Source organism: Pteropus vampyrus, unplaced genomic scaffold (genome assembly GCF_000151845.1).
Source record: "Pteropus vampyrus isolate Shadow unplaced genomic scaffold, Pvam_2.0 Scaffold22, whole genome shotgun sequence".
In the NCBI taxonomy this organism is placed as follows: Eukaryota; Metazoa; Chordata; class Mammalia; order Chiroptera; family Pteropodidae; genus Pteropus; species Pteropus vampyrus.
In genome coordinates this window covers 13979130-13996501 of record NW_011888803.1, presented here as the reverse complement: position 1 = coordinate 13996501, position 17372 = coordinate 13979130, and the positions used below count along the sequence as shown (strand labels likewise).

The 17372-nt window shown below is 33.5% G+C and overlaps 1 protein-coding gene and 1 pseudogene across 1 annotated transcript in view; both read left to right on the top strand.

The window, feature by feature from the left end:
- Nucleotides 1-17372, top strand: part of FAM69A (family with sequence similarity 69 member A) — a 99081-nt gene that overhangs the window by 21904 nt on the left and 59805 nt on the right. The window lies entirely within an intron of this gene.
- On the top strand, nt 11828-11946 carry LOC111736889 (annotated as a pseudogene).

Here is a 17372-nt window from a genome sequence, read left to right as displayed (position 1 = left end):
ATTGTTCTGCCTGAAAATGTGCAGCACTATGCAGCATGGTTTGCTTTCACATTTTCTCTTTCACAGTTGCCCTTCTCCTACTATTACAAAAGAAAGGTATACTGCTCATCTATCTTGGATCTGACAAAGTTCCCTGGATGTAAAAACCACCAGGCCAAACAAAGGGCAATTGAAAATGTTAGTGTCTGTGTTAGTGAATGACAAAGTAACATTATCTCAAGGAATGACTGAATAACAGTTTCTTTTGCAGTACAGCTAGTTTCCAGTTTTTTGCTCTCACAAACTGAAAGAAGACCTAATTGAGTTGCTTGCTAATTAACTAATAGATTGTTAAGTATATATTTTTGATGGCAGGTTACTGTTATTTTTCTCATATAACTCAGAAGATTTCAAATAATTGAAAAATAATTGCTCTAACAATACTTCCATTCTCATCTTCTCATTTATGTGAAAAAGGCTTCTCACCACTTAAAATTATAAAAACAAACAATAGGGATAGAATTAATGCTGAGTCCTGTTTCATTCTGACAATAAATGATAGTCACTGTGGAAACATGAACTAATTGAAGAAAAAATTTCACCCATCTCTTTAATAAAGTTTCTTATATTTAAAATTTTTTTAGATCAAAATTTGCAGTATATTTATATTTTAATTGATTGGGTAGTAATAATTGTAAAGAAAACTCAAAACAGAGGAAATTGTTTTAAAACTTGGAGTCTTTTATTACAGAAAACAAAGAAATTTATTTTCAGTTTATAGAAAGATTTTTGTTGAGGAAAAATAGAGTGGCCAATAAAAGACTTTCAAACATAAAATGTATTACATTAAAAATAATTCATGTGGGAAGAATCACCTTTCCTGATGTTAAGGCTTATTGTATGGCTTTATAAATCAAGATACTGTAGTACTAGCAGAGGGATAGACACATATATCAATGGAATAGAATAGTTCAATAGAATAGATATAAAGCCACATAAATATGACTAATTTTTGACAAAGGATCTACAAGCAATTCAAATGGAGGAGGGATAGCCTTTTCATTAAGTGGTGCTGAACAATTGGGTATCCATTAGCAAAACAGAAGAAACTTGACCTAAATCTTATACAAAAATTAACTCAAAATGGATAATGGACATAAATGGAAAACAAAACTATAAAACTTCTAGGAAAAAAAGAAAATCTTTGGGGCCTAGGACTATGCAAAAAGTTGTTAGACTTGACACCATAGGCATGATCCATAAAAGGAAAAATTGATAAATTTGATTTCATCCAAATTAAAATCTTTTGCTTTGCAAAAGACCTTGTTAAGAAGATGAAAAGACAAGCTACAGACTGGGAGAAAATATTTGCAAGCCATATATCTGACAAACAACTAGTATTTAGAATGTACAAAGAACTCTCAAAACGGAAGAGTAAAAAACCAGTCTAATTAGAAAATCGGAAGGAGACATTTCACAGACATTACACCAAAAAAGATATACATATGGCACATAAGCACAGGAAAAGATGTTCAACCTCATTAGCCATTAGGGAAATGCAAATTAAAACCAAAATGAGATATAATCAGAATGGCTAAAATAAAAAATAGTGACACCACCAAATACTGACGAGGTTGCAGAGAAACTGGATCATTCATACATTGATGGTAGGAATGTGAAATGATAGTCACTCTGGAAATTTCTTTAAAAAACTAAATATACAGCTATCATATGGTCCAGCAATTAAACTCCTGGGCATTTATCCTAGAGTAATGAAAACTTAATTCTATAGATGACTTGTGTCCCACCTACCCCCAAATTTACATGTTGAAGCCCTAAACCCCAACGTGTGGTATTTGGATATGAGGCCTTTGGAAGATAATTAGGTTTAATGAGGTCATAAGGCAAGGCTCTTATGATGGGATTAGTTAGTGCTCTCATAAGAAGATACATCAGAGAGAGCAACACTCCCCCCCGCCCCCAATCATAAATGAGGGCACAGTGAGAAGGCAGTCTGCAAGCCAGGAAGAGATCTCTTTCCAGAACTTGACTGTTCTGACACTCTGGTCTCAGATTTCCAGCCTCCAGCTCCAGAACTGAGAAAATAAATTCTTGTTCTTTAAGCAACCCAGTCTATGGTATTTTGTTATGGCAACTCAAGATGACTGTGACACGTTTACACTAACCTGTAAATGAATATTTATAGCCACTTTATTTGTAATAGCCCCAAACTGGAAACAACCCAGATGTCTGTCCTTCGATGGACAGACTATGTTAAACAAACTATGTTACATCTAAACTGTGGAATATGACTCAACAATAAAAAGGAGTGAACTGTTGATACATGCAACTACTTGATGAACCTGGAGGAAATTATGTTTAGTAAAAAGCCAATCTCAAAAGGATACATACTACATGATTCCATTTATATAATATTTGTGGGATAACATATTTACAGAGATAGAAAACAGATTAGTGGTGGCCAGGGGCTAGGGAAGGGACAGAGAGAGGAAGGCTATATAGCTATAAAGAGGTAATACAGAGAAGTCTTTGGTGATGGTACAGCTAAGTATCTTGGTTGTGGTGGTGGTTACACAAAGTTACATATGTGATAAAATTGTATAGAGCACACATATGTACATGCACACATTTAAAATGAGTGCATATATACTGGTGAAATATGAATAAGCTCTGGATTGTGCAAACGTCAATTTCCTGGTTGTGATGTGCTCTTGTTAGTTATGTAGCACATTAATGTCGGGGAATGCGGAATGAAGAGTACACAGACCCTCCCTGTACATTTCGTAGCACCTTCCTATGAATCTATAAATATTTCAAATGGAAAGTTAAAAAAATAATTGTAGTGAAAGTGCAAAGAAAAATAGGTTCAAGAAAAAAAAAGAAAATTTCTCACCATTCTAAACCAGTCGTTCATCAGTTTTTTGAAATGGATAACAGTGGCTATCAAATTGCTATATAGTTTAAATTCCATTTGATACATTTAAGGTGCTATATAAGAGCTTTATTTTAAAATATCAACATATACAATATGTTAGAAATTATTCCTTTGCAACTGTTTAAACTTACGGTAAAAAATTTGAGATGTCAATAAAAAATGTGCAAGGGGATGTATAGTTTTCAAAATTCTTCGGAGCTCACAAACAAAAAGGTAGATTTTGATAGCATAATACCTGTATTGATGAAGGGCTACATTCCAAAGATGTACTTTAAAAAATCAAAATCTTAATTACCAGAGATAGTTGAAATATTAAATAACGGGAGCTGTTGGTTAAGGATAGGACTGTAGTACCAAAAAGCCATTAAATAAATAAGAGCACAAAACACGGCTTAGTAAGAGTAAGAAAAGGAAGAAGTATTGTACTGTGTTTAGATGACATCATTGGCCTCAAATGCCTACTGTTTTAATCAATACAGTTGTGTTCAATAGCTGTGTTCTAAACAGGCAAGAGAAGAAAAGGAAAGAGAGGCAGAAAAGGGCTGTGCTTTGAGCAGTCTGTGTTAGGGTGGGCAGAATGATACTAACCTCCACCCTGAACAATCACTCTAAAAGGACTGTGTCAGGTTTGCTTTTAGTTAATAATGCACGATTTCAGATTTCCGTTTTTTATTGCTACTCCCCATCTCTTTATAGGCTTGATGATGTCCCTAAGTAGAGAATTAAGCCTTCCATTTCACCATTAAGTTTGCCAGCTTAATATACAAGTACTTGTAGGATTGGTTATATTATTGAGTAAATAATTTCAGTAATTTGATGTATATAAATTATCTGATCATTTTCTAGTTGATAGAGGAGTGGAATGTGGAGGAAGTGGGTATTTGGGAAGGTGGGGAAGCAGCAAGTTAAGCTTCGAAAGCTGCAAATAGAATCAGAAAATGAAGTATTTTGGTCTTGCTAATACATTGCTTAACAAGATTTATGAATGTTTTGGTTAATATTTAAAAATATTGCTTTATTAAGGAATTTGTTTCTCTGAAGATTAACTTAAAATAGAGCCCATTAAATCAGATTAATTTAAAAGTAGCCCATAGTCAGATCTGATAAGCATATGTCAAAGTCATTATGTTATGTATACTTTCCTCTCCAAAGGTGATAGAAATTAACCATACAAAATCATAGTATTGGGTTATAAATGTCTTATGTAGCAAGTATTTTTATTGAAGTGATTTTGAATTTAAAGTAAAAAAAATTCTCATGTTGTACGAATTTAAGATGAATATACTTTAGCATGAGATTTCAAGCATGTGATTTGACTTGTATCAAGTACCTTTCTTAGCCTTATTTTTTTCATTTACTGGTGAGAGGATGATAATTTATAGGACAGTTTTTTCTTACCTCTCATAACAATATTTTCAATATTGAAGGAGGAATGCTTTAGCTTCCTCTTAAATGCTGTGATATCCAAAAATTATAAATTTTCAAATGACTTTCAAAAGATATATTGTGACATTCTGTTAGACTCTTGACTATTTTAAGAACTTTTTGAAGTCAGATTAGTGAAATGACCAAATTCTCCCTTCAAATTCATTGTCTGTTTATTTTGGTATATATTTATGATTACATTGGAGGAATCTATATATTTTAACTTATTGAGAGCTTTTAACATATTCATTACATAAGGACTTCTAAAAATTTATGTACCAGTTATTTAAAAATTTTGTCCTATTGAATATAGAAAATTTCATTATTGTATATGATAAAGACTGACCAAACTGTAAAGTTACACAGAATATTTTCTTCACTTTCAATAAGTAAATAGGGGCATATTTATGTTACCTGATGTGAAAAAGATTCTTCTAATATGTTGGTAATACTTTGAATAAGAAAACAGTTTACATTTTTACTTGAGAAAAGGGTCCAGATAGAATAACACAGTGGAGACATAAATGGATACTATCTGTATTTACTAAAGAGAGACACCTGTGAATTCCTGTCCCCCCCCCCCCCCCGTATCTATAAATATTTTCAAGAGGCAAGTGGTAAATATTTGTCTAGGTCTAGATGGGATGCCCTCCATCTAGGCGGGTGGTTATAGCTTAGAAGCTGTGAGGACTGTAGCACCGCTAAGAGGCTGCTTTACCTAGTGGTGTTGGGAGAGATGGAAGTGGAGAGTATCCTTAGTTCATAGTTTGATTATGACTTTATGAAAAACTCTAATGTACTAATTGAGTATATAGTTCTATAATATTAGCAAGTATGTTTTCTCTATATTATAAAGAGCAACATTTAAGTTTTAAATGACCTTCATGTCGAATGGTTCAAAAATAAATTGAAATTCCTTATAAATGAAGAATGATGGAATTATCTTCAGGTCAAGGTACAATTTTTAACTCTAAAATGGACCTTTGACACAAATTGACAGTAACTTTTTTTCTCTAATTGGCTTTATTAAGCTATTCATGAGTCGAGCAACATCCTCTTTAGCAACTAGAAGGGTGTTCCCAACAGTTAGTTTTTAAGGTTAGGCTTTTCCAAAGTAGAATGAATAAAAGTGCCTATTTCCTCTGCATCTTGGGAAGGTATCTGCTAAGTGATACCTTTCTGAATAGAGAGGTATCTGACTAAAGATCAGAAGCTGAATAAAGATAAACAATCTAATATATTTTTTCTGCCAATCTAAACTTGAAAGCTTTACTAGTATCTATATTAAATAAGCAACACTTGGTAGCATAACTTTTGGAAATAATATTCTCTAGAACAAGATTTAAAGAAATGTAGACAACTATACACAATCAAGAACCTTCTCACTGATCTTCATTTTTAACAAAATTGCTTACTTTATCCCTGCTTCTCCCATTATGGCCTAAGTAAAGACATTCATTCTGTATTGTTGTCCAATTTGAGACCAGTCTTCTGAGACATCTACCTAGTTTTCCATTTAACCAGTTGTTAAAAGCTGTCATACATATTTATTGTAGGCATACTGATGGCATGGGCTTTCTAGCTTGACTCGTTAATGTCTTGCTTTCACTACTTAACAGTCCGGTCCCTCTATGTCTTTATAAAAAAGTGTGTGAGTGTTGGGGCAGGGTGGGGTGTGGGGGTTCTGTTCATATATAGCCTTTTAAGGTGATTAGGCAAAAGCCAAAGAAGATTATCATCACTCCATGCTGTAAAGTCCCAATATGACACTGAGGCAGTATAAAACAATGGCTTAAGAGCATGAGTTTAGGAGTCAGACACATCAGGATTCCTATCCTGGCTCTACCACGTATGTGCTGTCTGCCTTTAAACAACATGCCCAACCTAAAACATTTAATTTCATGGAGTTATGAGGATTAGATGAAATAATAGATGTAGTACACTTTGTGTGTGTGTGTAGCTCATAATAAAAACGATAAGGGGAGCAGGAAGAAAATAATCTTTTTCTAATGCCCCTTTAATTTTTTTTTTAAATCAGGTAAGAGCAAATTCCTACCATTAGACTCTTACTAGATCTCTAATTCTGTGAAGCTGTGAGTTTGGTAAAGACTAATTTGCCATTAGCTTAAAATCAGTTTCATTATTAGCCTTTATAGCATACTTTGCTATTTATTTAAAGGGAACTGATTTTTTTTTTATGTGAAAAACCATACCCTTCACATGAAATATCAAGAAAAAGTATTGCTTCTTAAATTTTTATAAAATATAAAATGCATACTTAAAAGTATGTATGTGTTCAAAAAATAGAATCTGTCAACCCTGAGAAGGAAAATGCCTTCCAAGAAGGACTCCTTGTGGTTAACTGAGAACGAATTCATAACCAGAGTCCAGCTATTATTGTAGAGGGCTCTCATGCACACTGCATATCAAGGAAAAGCCACAGACTGAGCTGCCAAGCCTCCTGCACTATGTTCCTGCAGTCTGAGCTGACTCTTATAAAGAAGCTCCTGGTATTGTATTTCAACTAATGGGACTGAGACTGTCCCTGTCCAATCAGAGCTGCGCATCTATATTCTTATTTGCATCTTTGCTAACCAATCAGAGCAGCTCTATAATGACCAATCAGAACATGAAATTCCGACTAATCAGTACAGTGCAATAGGGACCAGACTATACAAATTTGGAGTCCTCATTTGAATAAAAATGGACCAATCAGGGGTTAGGAGAAAGCTTCCTCTATATAAGTTTGCCTCCCCTTTGTCTTGGGAGGCACAAATTCAGTTTCCTCTAGAGGCTGTATTACCCTGGTTTCCAAACTGTATAAAGTTTCTTCTCACCATACCCCAGACTGGGACCAACTGTTAGCATTGAATTGGCCGCACTGACCTTTTATTGACAACCTTATCAGCACTCTAGAAGCCCCCTTCATATTCTCTTCCCATGATTACCATCTCCTGCAACAGTAACCTCTATACTGACTCTTAATGGAATAGATTAGTACTGTCTGTTTTTGTTTATAAATGGAATTTTATCTTTTGGGTCTGGCTTCTTTTGCTTAGCGTTATGTTTGTGAGATTCATCCATATTGTCATCTATAGGTATATATATTCATTCTCATTGCTGTATAATATTCTATTGTGTGGGCATACCCCAATTTATTTATCCATTCTACCTTTAATGGAAACTTCCAGTTTTTAGCTATTACAGATATTTAAGCTCTGGACATTCTAGTACCTTTTGGTGAATATATGTAAGCATTTGTGTTGGACTGGAACTGCTGGGTCATAGGTATGCCTACATTTAGTTTTAATGAATAATTAAAATCAGTTTTCCAAAAGACTGTACCAGTTTATACTCCTAGTAATATATGAGAGGTCTAGTTATTCCATGTCCTCACCAACACTTTGTATTGTATACCTTCTTCATTTTAGATGTTCTGATGGGTGTTGAATGATATCACATTATGGTTTTAATTTGTATTTCCCTGATTACTAATGAAGTTAGACATCTTTTCAGGTTTATTTGCCATTTGGATGGCCTCTTTAGGGAAGTCACAAAAGTTTAGGTCTTTTATTTACACTTCTGTTGGATGGTCTATATTTTTCTATTGATTCGTAGGAATTTTCTAATCTCTGTATGTTGTTTTTCAGCTATATCGTTATATCTTCTACTTTTGTGGGTTGTTATTTTGCTCTGTTAGTGTTGTTTCTTGATGTACAGAAATTCTTAATGTAATCAGATTTTATTTTTTTTTTCTTTTATGGCCAAAGTTTTTATGTCTTAATAAGAGGGTACAGGTATTTCAAATACTCTAAGGTCACAAAGATATTTCATGTTCTCTGAAAGCTTTATTACCTTATCTTTCACATTTAGAATTGTAGCCCACTAGGGACTGCTTTTTATATATGTTTTAATTAGAGGTTAAGATACTTTTTTTTTCTCAGTTGGATATTCAGATGACCTTTGTTGAGGTTTTTTGAGAAGCAGCATGGATATTTTGGTGATAGTTGGGTTTATTCACTGCTAGAATAAGTTCTAATCCTAGCCCAAAAGGAGACTGAAAGACCATTTCAAGACCTCTTTTTCTTTCCTGGTTGACCATTTGGTCTCCAGCACAGTAGAACAGGTAGGGATTTCTGTTTTGGTCTCCAGCACAGTAAAGCATGTAGGGATTTCTGTTGAGATCTCCATAAGATGAAAGTTAAGTTTGCTAGAATTAGATGGAAGTATAATGTGCAGTGACTATGCAGTAATACTTGTAAATTATTCATGACGGGTTAGTCACCAGTTAACATACTATAAGAAAGTAGGAGTGATTGGAGAAAGATATAGATCCGAACCTTATATGAAAGTTTAAAAAAATTAAGAAGGTCAGTAATAATATTGCCTTACATTTATGGAATAGTTTACAAAGTGCTTTCATTTACACTATTTCATTTCGATCCTTATGGTAACTAGCATTGCAAAGTTTTCAAAACAGACATTGTTCCAGTCTAACAGAGGAAGAAAATGAAAATTCAGATTATTTAATTAGCTTTATAAATAATTTATAAAACTGATAACCTAGTAGTCTTATTGCTCTGTTCCAACCATCTCTACAAGATTGCTCTAGGCAAGTTAAACCAGAGATACAGACAGACCCCAAATATGATTTATTCTCTCAAAGGGATATAATGCTTCAGCGTTTAATCAAAATGAAACATTTTTCATCTGACAAATGAGCTGGAGCTTGGAGAGGTTTTGATTCACAGAATTTGATAATCTCACATTTTCCTATTGTCTTTTTTCAACCATCAATTGGATTAACTCTTTGTGATGCCTTGATCCCTTCTTCTGGCACTTTACAAATGAAGTTTGTTTTTGACGTCTATTAGCAAATAGACTTAGGACCTAAATGCAATTATGTAAACTGGACATAAAAACTAGTAAGAATTTAATTCCAAAAGTTTAACTCAGAAGTCATCAAATTTGTATTATTCTAATCAACTGGAAGCTCCTGGCAGATTATAACTCTTTATAATTTTTGGTTTTCCCTAGAGTAGCGTACAATGAATTGCATATGATGAACATTTATAGTCTGTGAGAACTAATGATTAAATAGACAAGTGAAAGCAAAAGTTATTTCTACTAATGGTAGGTTTTTTAAAAAGATATAAATGACCTATTTATAAAATGGCTCAAACTTAAATCATCCAGGGCTACGTACAACAGCATTCATCAAAGCAATAAATCAAGCTTCTTGATACCTAACAGAGGTGCATGGTACTTGCTGTGGTGGTTCTGGCAGATGTGGATTACCACTCTGAGCTTCTTTTATGTCCTTCTCTATTCCCTACAGAGAAACCGGACTCGGGTTTTCAAAACTACTACTTAGTTAAATGAATGCAGGAAGATGTGATCGAAATCACTATAACTTCAACTGTGTACTACAGTGTTCTGACAATAGTGTTCTCAGACTCGATGCAGAGCCAAATCTACCACTTTTTTATAGTAGAGATATTTCTTGTGTTTCGGCTTGTTTAGTTAATCAAGTATGGAATAATGTGTTTATTTCTTTGCTCTATTATTTGAATAAGTTATAAGATAATAAGGATAAGATAAAGATTTTATTCTCCAGTTATCTGCAATTGTATTATAAATAATGGAATTAATTTTAGTGACACTGGTTCAACTTGCTTGTTTTAAAGATAAAGAGGAAACAGACTCAAGTCACAGCTAGTCAGTAAGAGTGCTAAGATTTAATTCCTGGTCTTATGATCTTGATTCCAGTGCCCTGCCACCTTTAAATGTATATTGGGCTATAATTTTTAAAGACTCTTACCAAGTTTAAAGATACAGAATTTCTTAATTCTGTTTTAATAGTTTTTAATCGAATTCTAACCTCATTTTACTTTGGTGACTCAGGGACTTAAAATACATAATCCTTTTAAAAGCTATTATTTACAGAATCACAAAATAAAAGTATATTGCCATTTCTAGCAAAATGCTGATTATGAGCCTATGACTTTCAGGCTTTTGAGATTACTTAAAAGAGCTTAAGATACAAGCAACATGGTCTTTTTCTATTGTTTAAGAAGGTAGTACTGCTCAATGGAGAAGTTGAAAGATTATTAAACTAGGAGACTTGAGGTCTGTGTAGTTTGTACTGTCACCAACTAGTTGTATGATCTTAGACAAATAACCTATCTTCTCTGGGTTTTGGTTTGCTTATCTGTAAAATAAAGAAATAAGGTTAGAATTCTAACTGTCTCTTCAGTAGATAACTCGTTATTGCAGAATGTAAGAAGTTAGGCAGAGTGTTTGTTGTCAGAAGTCTTTGGACATGAAAATGATCTGTGCTTACTATTCTTTATCTTGACACTACTAAGTAACCACAGACTAGCCAGCCAGCAATCAATAGCACAGCCATCTATAGCACAGCCACTACTGTTTATTTATAGAACTCTGGAGAAGGGCCAGATTTTATTTTTTCCAGAAACACTCTTGGCAGATATGTATCCCTAGAGATGTCTGTTTAATTTTGTGGTGCAGTACATGGTTTAGTGAAAAAGAAAAGGAATGCTGATCTACTTCATTCTAGATGTTCTCAGAGATAGCTCATGTTCATTTGTTTCCATACTCTCTATGTTTCAAGATGTAGAGGTGAGCCAAAATGAAAAGAGGAAAGGGAGAAACCTTTCACAGTATATACGGACTCTGGTAATGAATTTGAACTGTGGAGGTTATGTGTGTATTTACATAAATTGAAAACTTCTGAAATATGTATATAGTATTCAGAAATGTCTTGCCAGATTTATTATCTTAAACTTTCTTGTGCTATATATCTGTTTACAAATCTTAAAACTTATTAATTCACTTCTCAGAACTGTTAAGTATTTAAAGCCCTCTGTATGTGGTGCTTTCTTCTCCATCCAACTAAATTGATTCAGCAAATATTGTTTAGAGCATCTATGCACAAGACACTGTGCAAAGGTAAAAATAAATAACATATAGCTTTTTGTAGATGTATAATATCAGTATTAATGTTACCTTGTCCAGGATATATTTTTTTTCCATTTAGAAACTTGTTCTGCTTCATTCCATTCCACTTAAACTGTTCTTGCTAAGGTTATCAGTGGTCTTCTTATTGCTAGATTCATCAGGCAATTTTCAGTCCTCATTTGACTCTACTTTTTTATGGCATTGGGTGCTACTGAATATGTCTGCTTTCTTAAGACTTTTTTCTTTCTTAGTTTCATATTTTCTGTTTCTTCTTGGAACTTTTCTTTAAGGGACAAAGTTTTCATTTTGTTGATCTTCAGTTTAGGTCATTGTTTATTAGTTTTTGTCTTTTTATTCCTTTCTTTCTACTTCCTTGTTTTTTTTTTTTCCATTCCGTCTTTTAGTTTAGTTGTTTTGCTGTTCTTTTTCTAACTTCTTGGATGTTGTTTAGCTATTTAATTTAAAAATAAAATAAAATAAACTTTAATCTATGGCCATGCCACCCTGAACATGCCTGATCTTGTCTGATCTCGGAAGCTAAGCAGGGTCGGGCCTGGTTAGTTCTTGGATGGGAGACCACCTAGGAATACCAGGTGCTGTAGGCATTGAAAAAAATAAAAAATAAAAAAATAAATAAATAAACAAACTTTATTTTTAGAGCAGTTTTAGTTTCACAGCAAAATTGATCAGAGAGTACGGAGAGTTCCCATATACCCTATGCACATACAGTCTTCCCTACTATCTGTCACCAGAGTAGTACATTTGTTACAGCTCATGAACCTACACTGATATGTCATTATCGCTCAAAGTCCACAGTTTACATTAAGATTCATTCTTGGTGTTGTACATTATATGGGTGTGGACAAATGTATAATGATATATATTCACCATTATAGTATCATATAAAGTAGTTGCACTGCCCTAAAAGTCCTCTGTGCTCCACCTGTGCATCCCTCCCTCCCTTCTAACCCTTGGCAACGACTGTTCTTTTTACTCTCCCCATAGTTTTGCCTTTTCCAGAATGTCATATAATTGAAATCATATAGTATGTAGCCTGTTTCAGATTGGCTTCTTTCACTTAATGATATTTATTTAAGTTTTTCCCATGGCTTTTCATGGCTTGATAGCTCATTTCTTTTTAAGACTGAATAATATTTAATATCTGGATGTGCCACAGTTCATTTATCTGTTCATCTACTGAAGATCTTCTTGTTTGTTTCCAAGTTTTGGTAACTATGAATAAAGCTGCTACAAACATCCTTGTGTAGGTTTTTGTGTGGATTTAAGTTTTAACCCTTTTCCCATTTAGAAAAAAAAGTACAGCTTGCTGCTAGTGTTAATTTAACATCACATGAAGGAATGCTATGTTTTCTAGGATTTGACATTTTCAGGGATTGAGAATTACTATATTTTGTAAATGGAAATACCACTACTAGGAACAGAATGCTATAAACAGAATGATGTCATTTGTTTCCAAAGATTATCAATAATAATAAAAGCGAGATATTTTGTGGCAAACTTTGGGAGTAAATTAGGACTGTGATCCATGCGTTATCTCAGACTAAATGCTGTTCCGCTGGCAAGTATTCTCTGGACAAATGGGAGATGAGTTACATTCGTTTGGGTGAATACCAAAGAGCTTGATTGCTGGATTATAAGAATGTGTTTCATTTTATAAGAAACTGTCAGACTGCTTTCCACCAGCAATGTGAGAATTCCTGTTGCTCCACATCCTAGTCAGTTTTTGTTATTGTGTTTTGAATTTTAGCCATTTTAATAAGTGCATGGTGGAATATCATTGTTCTAATTTGCAGTTCCCTAATGGCATATGAGGTGGAGCATCTTTTCATATGCTCATTTGCCATTTGTATGTCGTCTTTGGTGAGGTATTCAAATGTTATTTAGATCTTTTCCAGTATTACTGATTTTTTTGGTCTACTTATTCTAACAATTATTGAGAGTGGTGTTAAAATCTCCCACAGTTATTCTGGTGAATTCATCTATTTCTCCTTGTAGATCTGTCATTTTTGCTTTACATATCTTGAAGTTATATAATTAAGAGTATAGTAATCCAAAAATGCTGTGTATTCATTATTTCACATTTTATTGTTAGGAAGTTTCCCTTGAAGTCTATGTTGGTTGGTACTAATATAGTGGTGTTATCAGCTGTAGCTACCAACTGTAGCTACACCAGCTTTCTTTCAGTTTTTGTTTGCTTAGGGTAACTTTTTTCATTCTTTTACTTTCAGTCTTTTTGTATTCTTAAATTACATGCAAGTCTTATGAACACCATACCATTTGATTTTGTTTTGTTTTTATTAGTTTAAAAATCTTTGTCTTTTAACAGGATGTTAATCTTTGTTTTTTAACAGAAACATTTTGTTCATTCATATTTCATGTTGTTTCAAATCTGTTTGGGTTTAAATCATTATCTTGTTTTGTCTCCCTTAGTTTATGTGATGCTACTCTCTTGGTTCTCTTCCTACCTTTCTGAGTATTAGGTTTTTTCATGTGTGAATGCTATTTTCTATTTACCACTTAAATGCTCATGGTCCTTAGGATTTCATTATTTGCCTTTATTTTTGCCATTATTTTTCTTACTCTATTTACTTGCCCTAAGTGACTCTATTCACATTCATAATTTCAACTACTGCTTATTTACTGAGCTCTAACCCTGTATATTCAACTGCCTCTTGGACTTCACCACTTGTAAAATCCTGTCACCGTCCCAGATTCATCCAGATTCATCATGTCCAAAACCATACTGAGCTTCTTTTACTCTAACACTGGTCTACTACCTATATTTCCTGGATTGGTGAATATAGCTACCATTCCTTTTTAAATATATCCTGATCTATGTTCCCTGCATATCTAGTCTCCTGGTCTTAGAGCCATCTCCTTTTTGTTCCCAAAGCCACTGCCTTATTTTTGGTCTTTATCCTAATTTGCCTAGTTCATTACAAAAGTTTTCTGAATGGTCTTGCTACATTTATTCTTGCATCACTACATTTTACTCATCATTGCTTTCAGAGTGATCTTGAAGGGTTTTAAGCAGAAAAATTAAATCAGATTTAAATCAGATTTGCATTTTAGAAATAAAACTCAAAATTTCTGATTACTGCAGATAATTATAATTATTAAAGAAATCTAATGCCTATGTCCTTTTGTCTTTAGTAGATTCTCTAGAGCATGACTTTCAAGCTTTTTCAACCACACCTGTTATAAGAAGTACGTTTATACCATGACCCAGTACACACACACACACATGCACGCGCGCGCGCGCGTGCGCGAAATAAAAATTTCAGTAACAATACTTACCTTTTCTTCTTACCTTTACTGCATCCTTAAATTCTCTAACCTAGGCTATTTAATTGTTTTAAATGCTCATTTTGATTCACTAAGTTGATTTCATTACCTCTAGTTTGAAAAACTGCTCAAGAGTGTGCTGCTTTCTGTTGATCCACATGAAGGAGCAAAGGCAATCCTATGGAGAAAGGATTGTCTTTTCAACAAATGTGCTAGAACTGGACATCTATGTGCATAAGAGTAAATTTAGACACAAACCTTACACCTTCCACAAAAATGAGCTTAAAATGGATCATGGATCATGGACCTAATGTAAAATACAAAACTACAAAACTTCTAGAAGATAACATAGGAGAAAATCTAGGTGACTTTGGGTTTGGCAGTGAGTTTTTAGATTCAGCACCATAAGCATGATCCATGAAAGGAAAAGTCGATATGTTGGACTTCATTAAATTAAAATTTTCTGCTCTGCAAAAGACACTGTTAAGAAAATGAAAAGACAAGCTACAGACTAGAAGAAGATAATTGCAAAACACATATCTGGTAAAGGATTAGTATCTAAAATATACAAAGAACTCTTAAAACTTAATAATTAAAAAAAAACACAACCCAATTAAAAATGGGCAAAAGATCTGGACACTTCATCAAAGAATATATGCAAATGACAAACATATGAAAAGATGCTTAATATCATATATCATTAGGGAATTGAAAATTTAATAATGAGATGTTTCTACATAACTATTAGAATGACTAAAATTCAAAATACTGATGACACCAAATGCTGGCAAGGATATGGAACAACATAAACTCTCAGTTATTGCTGGTAGGAATGTAAAATGGTATAGACACTTTGGAAAACAGTTTTTCAGTTTCTTACAAAGCTAAACATAGCCCCTTACCATGTGATAAAGCAATCATATATGCTTCTAGATATTTACTCAAATTAATTGAAAACTTATGTCCACACAGAAACTGATACACAAATGTTTATAGAAGCTTTATTCATAATTGCCAAAACTTGGAACAGGCAAGATGTCTTTCAGTAGGTGAATGTATAAGCAAACTGTGGTACACCCAAACAATGGAATATTTTTTCTGTTTTTCTCTTTTTTAAATAAATTTATTTATTTTAATTAGTTTCAAGTATACAGTACATTGGTTAGACATCTATAATGTTCATAAAACAATCCCCCCAATTGCTCTCTCCCTCCCCTGGCCCTCCACTTACCCATCATATTAATGCTAACTAACTGCATTCTCTCTGCTATGCTCCCTGTGCCCAACTATCAACTACTAATTTGTACTTCTTTAACCCTTCACCCCATTCTCTCAGCCCCGCAACCTCTCTTCCCTCTGTCCATCACCAAATTGTCCACTATATTTGTGAGTCTGTTTGTGATAAGTTTGTTCTTTTTGTTCCTTAGATACTGCATATAAGTGAAATCATGTGGTATTTATCTTTTTCTGTCTTCTGTCTTATTTCACTCAGCATGATAACCTCTAGGTCCATCCATGTTGTTGCAAATGGTAGGATTTCATGTTTCTTAATGACTGAGTAATATTCCATTGTGTATATGAATCACAATTTCTTTATCCAATCATATTCATGGCAGCACAATTTATAATAGCTAAGATATGAAAGCATTTAGGTTGCTTTCATATCTTAGCTATTGTAAATTGTGCTGCCATGAATATTGGAGTGCATAGATCTTTACAAATTATTGTTTTGGTTTTCCTTGGATAGATACCCAAAAGTGCAATTGCTGGATCAAAAGGTATATCCATTTTTAATTTTTTGAGGAACCTCCATACTGTTTTCCATAGTGGCTGTACCAATTTGCAATCCCACCAGCAATGTATGAGGGTTCCCTTTTCTCCACATCCTCGCCAACACTTGCTGTTTTTTGATATATTGATGATAGTCATTCTGACAGGTGTGAGGTGATATCTCATTGTGGTTTTAATTTGCATTTCTCTGATGATTAGCGACCTTGTTAGACATCTGTATTTCCTCTTTGGAGAAGTATCTGTTCAGGTCTTCTGCCCAGTTTTTAATTGGATTGTTTCTTTTTTTTGTTGTTGAGTTGTATAAGTTTTTCATAAATTTTGGATATAAACTCCTTATCAGATGTATCATTAGCGAATATCTTCTCCCAAAGAGTCAGTTGTCTTTTTGTTTTGTTGATGGTTTCTTTTGCTGTACAAAAACTTTTTAGTTTGATGTAGTTGCATTTGTTTATTTTTCCTTTTGTTTCCCCTGCCCGAGGAGATGTATCTGAAAAGAAATTCCTGTTAGTGATATCAGAGAGTTTACTGCCTATATTTTCTTCTAAAAGTTTTATGGTTTCAAGTCTTACATTTAAATATTTAATCCATTTTGAGTCTATTCTTGTATACAGTGTAAGAAGATGGTCCAGCTTCTTTTTTTACATGTATCTGTCCAATTTTCCCAACACCTTTTATTGAAGAGACTGTCTTTACTCCATTCTATATTCTTATCTCCTTTGTCATATATTAAATGAGCATATAGATGTGGATTTATTTCTGGGCTCTCTGTTCTGTTCCATTGATTAATGTATCTGTTTTTATGCCAGTACCATGCTGTTTTGATTACTGTAGCCTTGTAGTATAGTTTGATATCAGGTAGTGTGATACTTCCAAATTTGTTCTTCTTTCTCAAGATTGCCATGGCTATTCGGGGTTTTTTTGGCTTCTTATAAAT